This window comes from Mauremys reevesii, linkage group 10 (assembly GCF_016161935.1).
Source record: "Mauremys reevesii isolate NIE-2019 linkage group 10, ASM1616193v1, whole genome shotgun sequence".
NCBI lineage: Eukaryota > Metazoa > Chordata > Testudines > Geoemydidae > Mauremys > Mauremys reevesii.
The window spans coordinates 22,788,364-22,803,427 of record NC_052632.1 but is presented as its reverse complement, the minus strand read 5'-3'; the positions used below and the strand labels follow the sequence as shown (position 1 = coordinate 22,803,427).

Below are 15,064 nucleotides of genomic sequence, written 5' to 3'. Positions count from 1 at the left end.
CTTCTCTAACATTCTGTAGACACAGCCAACAGCTTTGATTTATACCAGTGGTTCTCATGCTGGGGAATCCTCTTCCATGCCATGAAGACAAAACTCTCTCTAAAGTCAACAGGATTTTTATTGCTTCTGCACTCTGGGATTGGCCCCATAATTTGTAAACTGTAAAATATGTTTAAAAATTATGCTGTTTCTTACTGTTTCATATTAGTACCAACAATGCTTACAGTGCTTCCTATAGGAAACCTTATTTGTCCAAATTAGGTGGCATCTTTGATGTTCTGGTTGCTGTGAATTTATTTTTTTACAGTGTGGTAATTATTCTCTTCTTTTTTGTCTTCCTTATAGACATAACAATGTGCAATGAGGCTGAGGGAGATCGTTACTCCCAGTATCCTCTCCCCACGAGCTCCACAGCGAGAGGGTGTCTAAGTTAATTGCTTCTCCAAATGTGGACACTCCTTTGAGGGGATTTCTTGAGTAGTGACCAGAGCCTAGCTCCACAAAGGTATTTACCTGTCTTTCAATGGGAGTTAGACCTCTAAATACCTCTGAGCCCAGATAGGGAACTCCTGACGACAGTGTGGCTAATCATCATGGATCAAACAGCAAACTCCCCCAGCTGGGAAGGTGGCTGGTGTGAGCCATTCAGAGATACTCTCAATATTCAGAGAGTGGTATGTCCAATGTAGTTTGAGTTCACCCCCTCCACAAGACCAGTGTCTACTAGACCAGAGAGCTACTTCAGGTTACTGTTAACTCTAGTATCCCCCAGCTGACAGAAGGCGGTGATACTGTCAGCAAGTTTATGCAACAGATATTTTCTGGGTTTGAACCCAAATCACAGCATGAGAGTTGACCCTTTGGGAAGTCTGGATGCAGGTGAGAATCTCATTTTGTGGATTTTCTTGAAATCTTACTGGGCTTTATGCTTTAATTCCCTCCTCTACAAATTCATTTCCCAAATAGGGTCCAGTCCTCCAGGGAGGGTTTTGTATCTTGAGTAGATTTTAAGGCACACAGAAGTGGGTCCTAAAATACCCCCTGGACCCTGATAAATTTGGCAGAGGGGTGGGGAAGCTGGTGGATTTCATATTTCTAAAACAAATTCATCCTTCTGGGCGAGGAGGGAGATTCAGCATGTCACAGAATCCTAGATGAGCTCACAGCTTGAACATTGCGCACATGCAAATTAAATTTAAGCAAGGGGAGCTGGAAGGCATTTGCTTTGTTAAATTATTATAGCGCTCTAGGGGGGAATGACTACTTTTATCACCATGAATAAAAGGAAATACTCTAAACAAAGCTTCGCAAAACCTTCCCAGTGAGCAGTAGTTACAGTAGATTGAAAAAGAGGAGAGCAAGGAGGAGGGGGAGAGCTGCTTACACAAGCCAGGGAGAGGAACATTGCTACTCTGATCCTCCTTTCTTCACCCCACTACATTCCTTTGTATTTTTACTGCCTACAAAGGGGTCTATGGATATCATGGTTCCACCCCACAGCTGTGATGCATCCCAGCCACAAGGTGCCCTGAAGGGAAGCTCCCAGTGTGTTTTGTGTTTGACTGAGTTGGAACCACCAGCAGATCTCAGAGTCAGCTCAGAGATGCTCTCCCAGATGAAAAGGAATCAGGTAAGATTCCTGAAGCAACCAGGAAATCTAACACATACAATATTGAGGGAAAATGCCACAGTGAATTGCAATGATCAAAAACAGTCAACATTTCTGTGTTTGGTCTCATTCAAAGAGGGCACCTCCAGTGCTGCAGGGACGTATAATGACCATAGCAGGGCACTGGCTTGCTACTGCCTCCAGGAGGGATGCAAACTCAATAAATTTTCTTGGAAGTCTCTCTTCAAGTACTGCCCAGTTCTGACTTCACTTAGCTCACAAGATTAAGGTGGTAAGAACTCTGAAATGGAATTCTGTAGAGTAGTTTTTCTGTCCACCTGGAAAAACTACAATTTAATAGAAGCTTTTACATCTCTAATGTCTTTTCCTGTGTTTGATTTTTGGTATCATACTCGGGAACATGGCGGTAAGAATTTTTCCAAACATTCAACAAGCACAGTGATTTAATCAGAAATAATTAACTTAACTCCCTGTGGTCAGAACCACCAAACCCCTAGCCCAGAATGAGCCTGTTCTCAGAGTGAATTTATTGTGAATATCCCCAGTGATGCAGGGATGAGATTAGTGATTTACTCAGGTTACCTGATGCTCCCCGACAATACATGAAGGTTCAATCTTGGCATGGTGTTTAATCAAGTCAGTGACATACATCAAAGGATACTGCTTTAATCACATTGTTAGACCACAGACATTGTTTGTAACTCATTATAATGTGTTTAACACAGTTATGCACAGTCACTATCAGACATTTCTCTCCTCAAGTGGAATGTCAATATCTTAACATCTTAATGAGTTATAGTCAATATCCATTGCAATAAAGCTTGTGTTTCCCTATGCTATGATTTTGTCCACCCTTAGGGTTTTGATTTAAAATGGCAGCCTTTCCTATGTGACTGATTGAAGAGTTATAGAAATTCCATATCTGAATAAATGCACGCTGCTCCAGCAGCTGAGGGAAAACCTTACACATTCTCCTGGACCGAAGCTCTCACAGTCAAATTAAGACCTACCAATCTAAACTACTCGTCTTCTAAAGAAGATAGGCCAGATTTGTTGCTTGTAGCTTGATCGGATTGTGAAGGAGAGCAGTTGGAATAAGGCACCGGTTATGTCCAAATGATAAACACTTGGATTCTGTTTAGATTACAGCTTTTGGCTGTGTTGTAACTTGAGGTAATTGATTAACAATTACCTCAAGTTAATGAACATGCCTGTAAATGCTAGTGAAGTGCAGCTATGGGCGGAGAAGCAAGGAGAGGTAGGAGAAAGGCTATAGCCCCACTTTCCTTCACCTCATCCAGGAGAGCTGGCAAGCCAGAGGGGATGTGGAGGCTGCACCCTCTCTTAAGGTCCCTGAATCTTTGGGAGGTATTGTGGCCCCCAGGTCTCCTGAAGTGATGTGCCTCTGCACATCTCCAATGTGGGACATGGCTCTATGCCACAATCCAGGCCTCTGCTTTGTGGCAGCCAGGAGAATAAGCTGCCTGGTTCCTTGAAATGTACCACCCAGAGTTCATAAGAGAAGTCAGTTCATAGGTGCTGGCACTAGGAGTGCCTCACCCCTGGGCTTGAAATGGTTTCCATCATATACAGGGGTTACAGTTTAGTTCAATGGCTCTCAGCCCCCTTCCCCCCACCCCCAACTATCCAAATTGTTCCAGCTCCCCCTGAGTCAGTTACACATTGCAAAGTGTGTTAGCACAAGCCCAGCCTCTGCTCTTAATACTATGTGCAAAGAGCAATTTGTTAGAAATATAAACTGACCACCTGACTCTGGCTGCCAGCTGGAGCCAGAGGCTGGATGCATGGAGTGGGCACTAGGAAACAAGGTGGAAAGGCAGAAACCAGGCAGGGGCTGGAGTGGGCTTCGCAGAATCGGGAGCTTTGGAGTAGTCACTAGAAAGAGAAATAGAGAGGGGGGAAAGACACACATTGTTGGGGCAGGAGCCCCCGGAGTATAGAGGGGACATAGAATAAGGGGAGTGTAGCAAAGTGTGTAGCGGGATGGTCACCCGCTCCTGGCCTGAAAGGGTTAAAAGCTAGCCCTTGGAGAGGGCTGGGGCTGGGAGCTTTAGGCTGGGCTGATTGGGAGGCAGACAATGACTGGCAGTAGCTGTATAGTGAGGTGCGGATAGTGGGTGGGGGTTCCCTGGGGAGGGGAGGCCCTAAGACTGAGGGGTTACTGCCAGGGAGTAGTGCCCCAGATAACAGGGCACAGGGTCTGGAGGGATGTGGGGGCCAGCGGTAAGGCGGATCACCAGCCTGCAGGGGGTGTTCCAGGATACTGGAAGAGCTAATTTGCTGAGATGACCAGCAGGAGGTGCCGCAGGGGTGAGTCCACCTCCCTTACAGGGAGCATAGAGGAAGTGGCTATAAAGAACTAAGAGTGATGCATAGGATCCGAGTGCAGGGGACCTGGGAAGTTGTAGTGGGAACAGAAGAAGGTTGTGGGTTGTGTGTTTTTGTTTATTTTTTCCCTCTCCATTCTGATCCACCTTCTATTACCCCCATATTCCACCCAGTGTTAACTCCCCTCAGTGTACACACCACCTATGGAATGGCTAACGCAAGTCAAGTATCAGAGTAGCAGCCGTGTTAGTCTGTATCCGCCAAAAAACCAGGAGTACTTGTGGCACCTTAAAGACTAACAAATTTATTTAAGCATGAGCTTTCGTGAGCTACAGCTCACTTCTTCGGATGCAGAAGTGAGCTGTAGCTCACGAAAGCTCATGCTTAAATAAATTTGTTAGTCTTTAAGGTGCCACAAGTACTCCTGGTTTTTTTGCAAGTCAAGTAGTAACTCAAACCAGATTAGAAAAGGAGCATTCCCAATCTTATTTCTACAGAAATGACCATCCTGCGGCATCTGGGGTATTGCTCTGGCAATACCAAGAAGCCAAACTTGATTTATTTAATATTAAGATGAAGATAGTGCTATGGAAGGTGCCAACTTGAAAGGCCAGGCGATAAAGGCCCTATCTCCACAGAACTGGAACACTATGGGCAGTGACAATGCAGTTTCCTGACACTACCTTGCCATTGTCTTTACTGTAGAATTAACTAGGGCTCTTTCCCTTGTTTTAGCCCAACCCCCCTGCCATCCACACACACAAACCTTTTCCCCAGATTTGAAGGTATTTTACACCCAAGGTAGTTTACCTGGCTAGGGATTGGAGCCTGAGCCTGGGCTTTGCTTTAACTCAGACTGGAACCCACCCATTTTGTGGGTGAGGCTACATCACATCCACACTACTATATTTAGAGTGCTAGCTTGAGCAGAGTTAGTGTGAATCTGTGTACATGGGCCGGGAATCACACCTCCAAGCTGCAGTATAGACATACACAGTGAGGGCACAGTAATGCTGATATGGCCTTGCAATGATGTTCTCACCTGAGCTAGGCTAACCTGGGAGCCAGATCACTCAGGCTAACTCTGCAATGAAGTCATCACTTCAGCCACATCCTTAAAGGGTCACATCTAGGCGTGAGAGCCCCCCCGGCTCATTCATACCTTGATCTTTCTGCTCAGACTGCAAATAGGGTGCTAATTAGTATTAATTCCAACCACAGGGGAGGGAGGTTGCCTTCCCTAGCAAGCAATACCATTAGCCCACTTCACAGACCACCAAACAGGCAGCACATGGGAACAACTGACCTGAGCTATATATGACACCTGGTCTACACATAAAAGTTTTGCCGGCATAGCAATATTGGTTGGGGATGTGAGTTTTTTCCTCCTCTTCCCCAATCCCTGACCAACATAGCTATGCCAGCAAAAGCCTAATGTAGACGCAGCTTTACCATCAAAGAAGTCCTTTGGCCAATAGAGCTTACTCTGCTTAGGGAACTGATTTAAGCTGGTATAAACTGCCTCTTTGGGGGAGGGGAAGGGGGAAGAGTTGCCAGTATAGCTGTAGCAACAAACCCTTTCTAATGTAGAAAAGGCCTGAGCTTGAGGCAAAAATTTCCTAGTCTGATTACCTGAGCCATTCTGTCTCCCAACTTTATTCTTTTACAGTCCTTAACCCCTCTGGCAGTGGTTAAAGTAGATTGGAACAGGAGTAGGTACACTCCCCATAGTCGAGGGGGAGCTGTGGGGAAGGAAGCGCTGCTCCCCCAAGCTAGGGATGGAAAGGGAACTCCCCTGCCTCTACCCATAGCTCCCCTTATCTTAACCCTCACCCTCTGGGCCAAATCCAGGACCCACTGAAGTGGATGAGTTTAGTCATATGCTTCATTTAGACCAAGACCTGGCCCTCTAACTTCACATGCAAAAATCATTTAAAGGTGTGCTCCACCTATGCAGAAATGCATTCTGAAAATGTAGGAAAATTCAACAGCTTTCCTGTTTGAACAAAACACAGGAAACTAAGTTTAAAGTTCTTGACATTTTTCATATCTATAGGGACCATCTTTTTATTCTGTTTATGCACCTAACACAATGGGGTCTTGGCCCATGTTAGGGCTCCTAGCGCTACAGAAATACAAAGAAATAATATTATGAATAAGGAAGACACTTGGAACTCTGTAGCCCTATTAAAAATTATATTTCCTTCTAAAAATATTTTTCATTCAGGAAACAATGGCTCCTTGTAGCTAATTTAATCACCGTACCATACATTTCTTTACTGTTTATAATAAACAAGAATTGTGTAGTCTAGTGGATTAATGAGGATTGGAGAAAGTTGCTCATATTCTTAGCAGTTACTGAAAATAGAAAATGAGCTCTGTGGTTCACACTGGAAAGTAATGAACATTTCCTGTTTTTGAAGCTTGAAAGCATTTAGAAATAGAGCTCCATGAAAACCAAACTTGGAAGCGCCAGTGCTACTGCAATATGTAGTTTTGCCAGCAGAGGGCAGACACAACATATCTTCAAGCAAAATAAGACAGTTCTGCCAGACCAAGTTTCATTGACAAACATAAAAGGTACACGAAGTGCAAAATTACGCTCATTATCGTGAAGACGAGCTGTCATTAACTTAGATCAGCCAATGAGAGAGGCCATTTATCTGTTTATGTACTTGTTTAAATGGTTTTTTTTAGGCTTTAAAGAAATTAGGAAAATTCTTGAAAGGATTGTGAGTTCTACAGTAACAAATAATCATTCATTATAAATATGCATTTTGGAAACCCAGCATTTTTCATGCAGTGAAGTTAGGAAATGGGTGTTTAAAGTGGAAAATATCTTGAGTTGTAGGGGTGAGACCATTTCTGTTCCCTCAAATCTTCAGTTGTTTATGGGATGCTGACCAATTCCAAACTTGAGACAATTAAAATCTTAGTATAATAAATTAGTCATTGTCAATTCTAAGCCCCATCAGTTTAACAGTAGATCTTCTATGCACAAGCAGCTGTCCTGGTCCTTAGACTGTATTGTGCGTACAAGCAGCTTTATTGTACAGTTTGATAGCCTCAGTAGTACACTGAATTAGTTCCCTTAATAAATAATTACGTGCAGTGAAGGCAGATTGTAGTTCCCCACTGAAAATTTTGACCTGGAATCCCCACTTCAAATTTCTGTGGCTCATTAAATTTTCTCATGGCTCACAACACCCTCAATCACCTAAGAATCCTTCCCCAGAGAGTCAAGTATCAGGGGGGAGCCATGTTAGTCTGTATCCACAAAAACAATAAGGAGTCCGGTAGCACCTTAAAGACTAACAGATTTATTTGGGCATAAGCTAAGTGAGGTTTTTACCCACAAAAGCGTATGCCCAAATAAATCTGTTAGTCTTTAAGGCCTAAAGTAAGAAAAGTCTCTGCTGGCTTTGTGAGATTTAAACTCTTGTCCTAAGAAGATTATGCACTTTGGAAAGGTGGTTTTGAATTACAGGCAGGACTGATTTCTCCAGTTACACAACTGCTCCAGATCACTGGAGTCCCAAAGTGAATAAACAAGATAAGAAATCTGCTCAGGACAGGAACTACGCTGGTGAAAGCCCACAGGATGAAGGATAAAAAGTTTCAGAATGTTCCATTATACAGTCAGGACAAGCAACAGTCTTTCCTCCTTGCATGCCTGTACTAGACCTCACTCTGCACTCCTTACATAGGCACAGGGAGATCTTATTTTGCATGTTTCTATTCAAAACAGAAGGTTCAGATAACACTGGAGGTGGGATCAGGGATGCCAGCTAGAAAAAAAACCAGCAAGGTTCAAGGATATTACAGGAGAGGGAGTTCACTTGTGGCCTGATCCAATGTCCATTGAAATCAATGAAAAGATTTCCATTGACCTCGATGAACTGTGAGGTCAGACCCTTGGTGCACAAGAAAAGAGAGGCCACAGGCATACAGACAGTTTAAAAACAGGCACAGGGCTCAGGTTTTACCCCAGGCTAAGCCTTTGTCGCCAGCTTTGGTGCATACAGTTAGTTTTCAAGGGAGAAGGGAATTGGGCTTTGGAATGTCCTTGGCTTCTTCAATGCCATCTTCATCTGACAGTAGGATCTTGTAAAACATTGAGGCAAGATTCAATTATTCCTCACTAGTTGTCACCTCAGCACTGACACAAACAACACTGTCATTATCTCTTAAAATTAGGTGTTTATACTCAAAATATTCCCCTAATCTGAAAAGTCTGTTTAAACCTAAATCCGTCAGATGTTTATGGCAGGGAGCCAGGGATGTTTATGGTTGGGAGCCAGGGAACATGTACTAAAAACAGATTAAAACCCCCAGAAGAGTTATACAACTCAGCTCTTAAAAGCATTTGAGCTCAGAGGTGTGTCTGTGCCTGGAGATTGCTCTTTTTATTTATCATTCATGTCTTTCTCTTATGCCTCATCATGCAAACTGTAAATTACAAGAAGATATGTGTAACCAAAGGAAGACACAAACACATGTTAATAGTGTCATTGACATGGAAACTAGGAAAAGGAGGATGACAATATGTGTAATGCTTAGGGAGGAATCCATAATTTCCATCCAGTAATCAACATCAGCAGTCCAAGGAAAGGTGTTTCCAATTTTGCCCTTGCAGTGTTCTTCATACACTTAAACATCTGTCTCCCTTTTTTCACCATCAAAATTCATTTTGGAGTCTAGGTCTGGTCAGAAGTTGTGGTAGCTAGCCTGCACCTTTTGCTGTGTTCTCGTCATATCTTGCAAAATAAGCAGCGTCTTTGTTTTGGGTAGGCACCTCCAAAGGATACCTATGTGTTACAGGAAGTGGCGTTGTATCTCTTCTAGACTGTAAGCTCATTGGGACAGAGACTGTCCTGTATGTGCCCAGCACAACAGAGCCCTGATTTGGTAGTGGTCTCTAAGGCCTACTGTAATATGACTGTAATAATAATGTTATACTGAAAGTTGGTAATGGCTGCCACCAAGCGGGTAATAGATCTAAAGACCATCACATACTTCCATTGGCTTTAGCAAGGTATCAGTCATTCTTTTCTGGTCGAAGAGAGGGAGGAAATTAAGCCTTTTCATTTAGTTAAAACAGCTGTGGACAGTGGTTGCTACAACCCTTGGCAACAGGCTACATGGCAGGCCAGAGCTAACCCAGGTAAATTAACAAAGGTGTCCCTGGTTGCAAACTGCAGGAGCTTGGATACAGCTGTAAGCAGTGTGAGTTGGATGCAGAAAGCTAGAAGAAGGAGCTGTGAGTATAACCCTGAGAGGAAGCAGAGACAGAGTTTCTTGGGCACAGAACACATTGGAGAGGCATATTTGGGAATTTATGACCAAGAAAACAACTGGCTGTTTTCATGAACACAACAGAAAAAATGAACTCTGTGTATATATATATTTTTTAAAATAATCAAGATTACACAATGAATATACCTAACTTGTATCATCATTTGCTCAGCCTAGTGGGAAAAACCTTGAGGCCCTACATTTTGGCAAACTATTTGGGCCAAAGAGGCAACAACAACAATAGTGAATATTTTCATCAGCAAGATCTAGAATGCATAGGAAATCTGCTGTTCTAATGAGCAAAAATAGATCTTGAACAACTCATTCTGAACATTTTAGTTTCAAAAGTTTATTGAATTCCCTTAGATCTACAATGGACCTTTATTAACCCTCCAGATTTTTCTTTTAATCAGAAAGTTAAATAAAAAATTAATCTACAATAATTTAATTACCGGTAGTTAAAATGCAGCCAGCCCCTGCTCCCAACACATACATAATTTTTAGGCACTGTTTTCCAAAGCAGAGGAAACTTATTCCTTTGAGTAAGAAGCATAACTGATACTTGCATTTAATTCTACTCTAAGGCTTTTAGCAGTTTTGGAGGACAGACATCAGGCCATTTGGACTTGGGGTGGTTGTGGTATTCCACTCCACTAGGAGTTACCAGTGGATCTCAATGCTAAGCATTATGAGCCCTCTGAAAGTGGGGATGGTCCTAGCACTGAAGATAAAAGATATATTCAGTTAATTTTTGTGGCACCTTAGGCAGCCAAATTTGGAGGAGGAGGAGGACTAGAGAAGGGAGGTGAGCCAAGCAGAGAGTTAGAAACAACAAGCTGGAAGAGAGGCAAAAAAGAGTAGGCATCTGGACATGACAGCTGAGTGTGAGCTGTGGTAGGAAGCCCATGTTAGAACTGTGATTAGTTTTAAATATAGCTGAGGAAAATTAGGAATATCCACCTAGTGGAAATTCTGACATTTCAACATTTGTTTTTGTTCCCAATCGGGGGGAAAAGTTGAAATTTCAATGTTGTTTTGTATAATGGAAATTCTGAAAAAATTCAGTTAAGAAATATTGGAAGGCTTTATCTGGACATTTTATGAAACATTTTGGCATTGCCAAAACTATTGCCTCATGGGACTTGTAGTTCTGGGGGCCTGATACTCCCATTCTCACTTATGAGACAAGCTCTCTGGCCAGACCACAGCTCCCATGATGCAGCCACTCATGTGACATCCATGATGCAATGCAGATTTACCTCTGGCCAAGCTCTGCATAATGGATTATGGGAAATGTAGTTCAGACTCTTATTGTCATCTATGGGCTGAGCTCATTGGAGGACTACAACTTCCATAAGGCAGTTCACTCGTATGGAAATCCAGTTTAATGTTTTACTGAACTGATTCAAAACTAAAGTTTGTGGTTCAGTTCACTAAAATGACATATTCTGATTTAGGTCAAATGGACTTGAAATATTTCATTTTGATTTTTGCCTTTGGAAAATTGAAGACTTCTGACAAAACTGAGATTTTTTTTCCCTCGTGATTTTTGAGGAAACTGGTTTTTCTGATGGAAAAACATTCCAATGGAAAATTCCCAACCAGCTCCAGTTCTAAAGATGAGGACACCAAATTAGTTCAAGATTTCTGCACTGAAGACATAAAGAACTGTACAGTGACAATGGAGAAAAGAAATGGATGCCAGCAATAAATGAAAAGGATGGGCCCATAAGAGTTGAAGTAAAAGGATCCGAAAGAATTCCCCGCATGCTGGAAGGAGCAAGCCAGATGTGAAATGCTTTGATTTTCTTTTACTGAAAGGATTCTGGGATAATGGCAAAAAGTTTCCAGGATGGGAGGCCATGAGAGAAAAAGTGGGTGGTCTGGAAGACATGCATGGAAAAGGGTTTCAGGGTCTTGCCATTTGAAAGGGAGTAACAAGATGCTACAGAGAAGTGTAAAGTATTAATATTTGTGTTATTATTCTGTCTGGAAAGACTACATTTGGCTTTGTATATTGTCCTATTGGTGATGCATCTCCATGTGATAGCAAAAGCAATTGATTTATACAAAATAAAACAGACCAGATGGGTGAGGTAATCTTTTTTATTGGACCAACTTCTGTTGGTGAGAGAGACAAGCTTTCACACTACACAGAGCTCTTCTTCAGATCTGGGAAAGGTACTAAGAGTGTCACAGCTAAATACAAGGTGGAACAGATTGTTTAGCATAAGTAGTTTAATTCATATCTTTGCTAGACAGTAAAAATCATGGTCTTAATCTAGACACTGGATTTATGATTATGATTTATTACAACAATCTGTAACCCACTAATCCCCCTTTTTGTCCTGTGACTGCAGAGGTATTAATGGGCCACTTCATCTTGAACGGTCACTTAGAATAAGTGTTAACTTATGCTAAACAATCTGTTCCACCTTGTGTTTAATTGTGTGGCTAGGAGTACCTTCCCGAGACCTGAAGAAGAGCTCTATGTAATGTGAAAGCTTGTCTCCAACAAACAGAAATTGGTCCAATAAAAGATATTACCTTACCCACCTTGTCTCTCTAACATACTGGGACCAACATGGCTACAACAACGCTGAAAACAAAAAAGACTGTTTAGAATGTTTATGCTCCACATATTCAGCATATACATTCAGACAGACAATCTAAGTTTGAAAGGATGGGAAAATCCTTACTTTTTAAAAAACAAAACAAAACTACTGTTCGTGCCAAAACACACACATACAGCCATCGCAAGGTAACAGGAAAAGGGCTGTTTCTGAAGCAATAAGCTTCCTTCATTTCCAATTCTCTTTTATAGCCTTGCTATTAATTTTTCAACTTTCCTGGCATTTCACAACCAACAAAACTGTGCTTTTTTTTTTTTAAAGCAAATTACTCCATACTCTCATTTCAAATTAAACTTGCCTCCTTTAAAAGATGCTGGAACCAGTCTCAGAGCCAGTGAAAGTCCAGTGAAGTCAACGGGAATGTTGCTGGAATGAGGACTGCAAGTTGATAGGAGACATTAGGATTGTGTTTATTTTTGGGAAATCAAGATTATAATTTAGTAGAACCCTCTAATGCCAATGTACTATATACACATGTTGAATGTTTTTCAGAATAGTACATTGAGCAATATCCATTCTGCTCTCTTCTAAGCCACTATGCCGGCTGGCATTAATACAAGCAACCCTCCTACAACTGAATGAGATTTTTTTATATTTTCACACACTTTCCTGATTTGTATCTAAGGACAATGACTCCAGACTGCCTACTGCCCTTTCTGATTATCAAAAATTATTGAAAAGGTATTACTTCAAATTACATTATGACAGAGGGGAAAACAAATTACTATGAAGATATTAAACTCTTTACTGGAACATGTTATGAATCATCATTTCCTGCCCTTTCCCTCCCTGCCTATATTTCTATACACAATGTTCCTGGATTTATTTATTTGACACATTATTTTCTTGTCTTCCTTACAGGACAAGTCATGCTTAAACTACTTCAGCGTAAACAGCAAGAGTCATATCTAACTTCTTTGATGTTGTTAAATCCAATGTCTGATTCATATTATGAGTTTTGCTGGTTTTTTATCATGAAGACAGTTAACAGTTTTGTTAATAGTTTTAACAAACCTGGTGAGGGTTTGAAAAATGAAAAGTCATTGTTAATTATGGAAATTTGGACAATTCTTTTTTGTTGTTCATCTACATCAGTTTTGTCTGTGTCTTTAGACTGTAAGCTTTTGGGGGCAGAGACCATCTTCTATTCAGTGCCTAACATTGGGGTCCCAATACTACTTAGAGCTTGAAATGCAAATAATAACGAAAGAGTTTAGTAGGTAAATACATTTCTTCATATGTACAAAGGAAAATGCCAGTGTCCCAAATCTGGCAAATATCTTCTCCTTGGTTTCCATTCAACACCATATCTTAGCACTCACTCTGGCAATGTAAAGGGGAGTGGACTCTGGCTACATCTCCCCAGCTGGGAATATTGGCAGTCCAGAGGGCATAGAACCAGCCTAATTGGATTCTACGCTACCCCTATAGTGGCTGGAACGGGGTTGTAGCCAGACTGCATTGTGCTTCTGCGATGTATGGTTGACAGAGCGTTCCTAGGTGTGATACACAATCCATTTTTGTTGTTTGTTTTTTATTTTGACATTCTCTGTCTAAATAGATCTTGTTTTACCACAGCCTGAGTAGTGTTGTAATCTTGTTTGGGAATTTCACACAGACCATACTGGAGAGGTGAAACCACCTTCTGCCCCTAAGAAGAGGCAGTGCAGGAAGAGTGGCTGGAGCCCACCCCACTTGGGATTTTCAATCACAAAAGCACAGCACTAAGGGCCGGGGTGGCGTGTCTTCTCCCATATGGTGTATCTCTGTAGGGGCCATGCTCCTAATGATGGACAGGAAATGCCTAACACCCGTGGAGAAGAGCAGAGTCTGAGGGGCCAGAGGTGGTATCACCATCTATAAATGACTGTCACTTTTACTTTCCTGCCCATTGTTGGCAAGTTCCCCCCATATTTCCCATGTGTGTTCTTCTTTTTCCCTTGTGATCGCTGTTCAGTTTCTAGACCTTCCTCTCTTAATTAAACAACAGGAAAAAGTCCTCCCTGTGTCAGGCCAGAACATATTTTGTTAGATATCAGTTGTTTCACAGGGAAATCTTAAACTAGAATTTTTTCGTAGGCAAATCCTGTAACTTGTTCCCTGCATTCTGTGCAAGCTCAGATGTTTAACTACACAAATTTTAGATTGCTCATTTCTCAGGAAACTCATCTGAAATTGGGACTGGTTGAGTTAAAAGTTGTGGTGACCTTGGTATCTGGTTAGGGCTGGGGGAAGAGCTCTAACTTCACTTCAAACTTCATTTGCTAATTTAATTTCAAATTTTGGATAAAAATTGCCTGAACAATGGGGTGGGGTCAATTAGACAAGGCAACTCTAGTTTGCACAGCTGCACAGGCTTAATCCAAGCTAATACCATGTCAGTGTTATTGAGCTGCTGTTATATAACCACTTGGTATTGCTGCCACATATAGTCTGTAAATCCTAATCATATTCGTAGACGTGGGAGGCCTCAACCAGGAGCAGGGCTCCACTGTACAAATACCTGGTAAGAGACAGGCCCTGCCCCCCCAGAGTTTACCATCTAAAAAGACAAGACAGATAAGAAAGTAAAATGTTTGAAGAGGTGTGAGAGACCTGTCATATGCACTTGTGGAGCTCACCTTGGCTTGAATCTGGAGTAAGCTGTTCCACTAGAGCTTTCCTTATCTACACTAGATGTTTGCCCAGGTGCAACTATGTTAGTGACTGGCCACTGATGGCTGTAGTTAGGGAAATCCCCAGCAGAGCCATCCCTAGGGTACATCAAATCGGGGTGACCGCTCTGGGCCCTGTGCTTTGGGTGACCTCATGGGCCACCGGTGCAATTGACCAGCGCCAGACGCAGTCAGTCCCGGAAGTGAAGGGTTGGACCCAGAAGTGATGGATTCATCACTCCCACCCCAGGCTCTGCATCCCCCCTAGGGACAGCCCTGGTCCCCAGTATAGATAAGGCCCCACTGACAGCTTTATAAATGCAGCATGGGGAAGGGGAAGGCAGTTCAAGGAGTTGGTAATGCTATATGAATTGAAATTCTGTTACCCCTCCTGCTGGTGCAACATAGAAGGTACAACCAAGGAAGAAGTAGTAGGAAGGTAACTTAAGTCACCTCTGCATCTTCAAGATTCTGGGCTGCTCAGGGGAGGGGAAGAGGTCAAA

The 15,064-nt window shown here is 42.2% G+C and overlaps 1 long non-coding RNA gene across 1 annotated transcript; it reads left to right on the top strand.

The window, feature by feature from the left end:
* The first annotated feature begins 684 nt into the window (after window positions 1–684).
* On the top strand, window positions 685–14,005 carry LOC120372883. Its single transcript, XR_005585239.1, has 4 exons — window positions 685–879; window positions 1,469–1,630; window positions 6,403–6,559; window positions 12,769–14,005. It is a non-coding gene; the product is annotated as an uncharacterized LOC120372883 (long non-coding RNA).
* The last annotated feature ends 1,059 nt before the right edge of the window (window positions 14,006–15,064 follow it).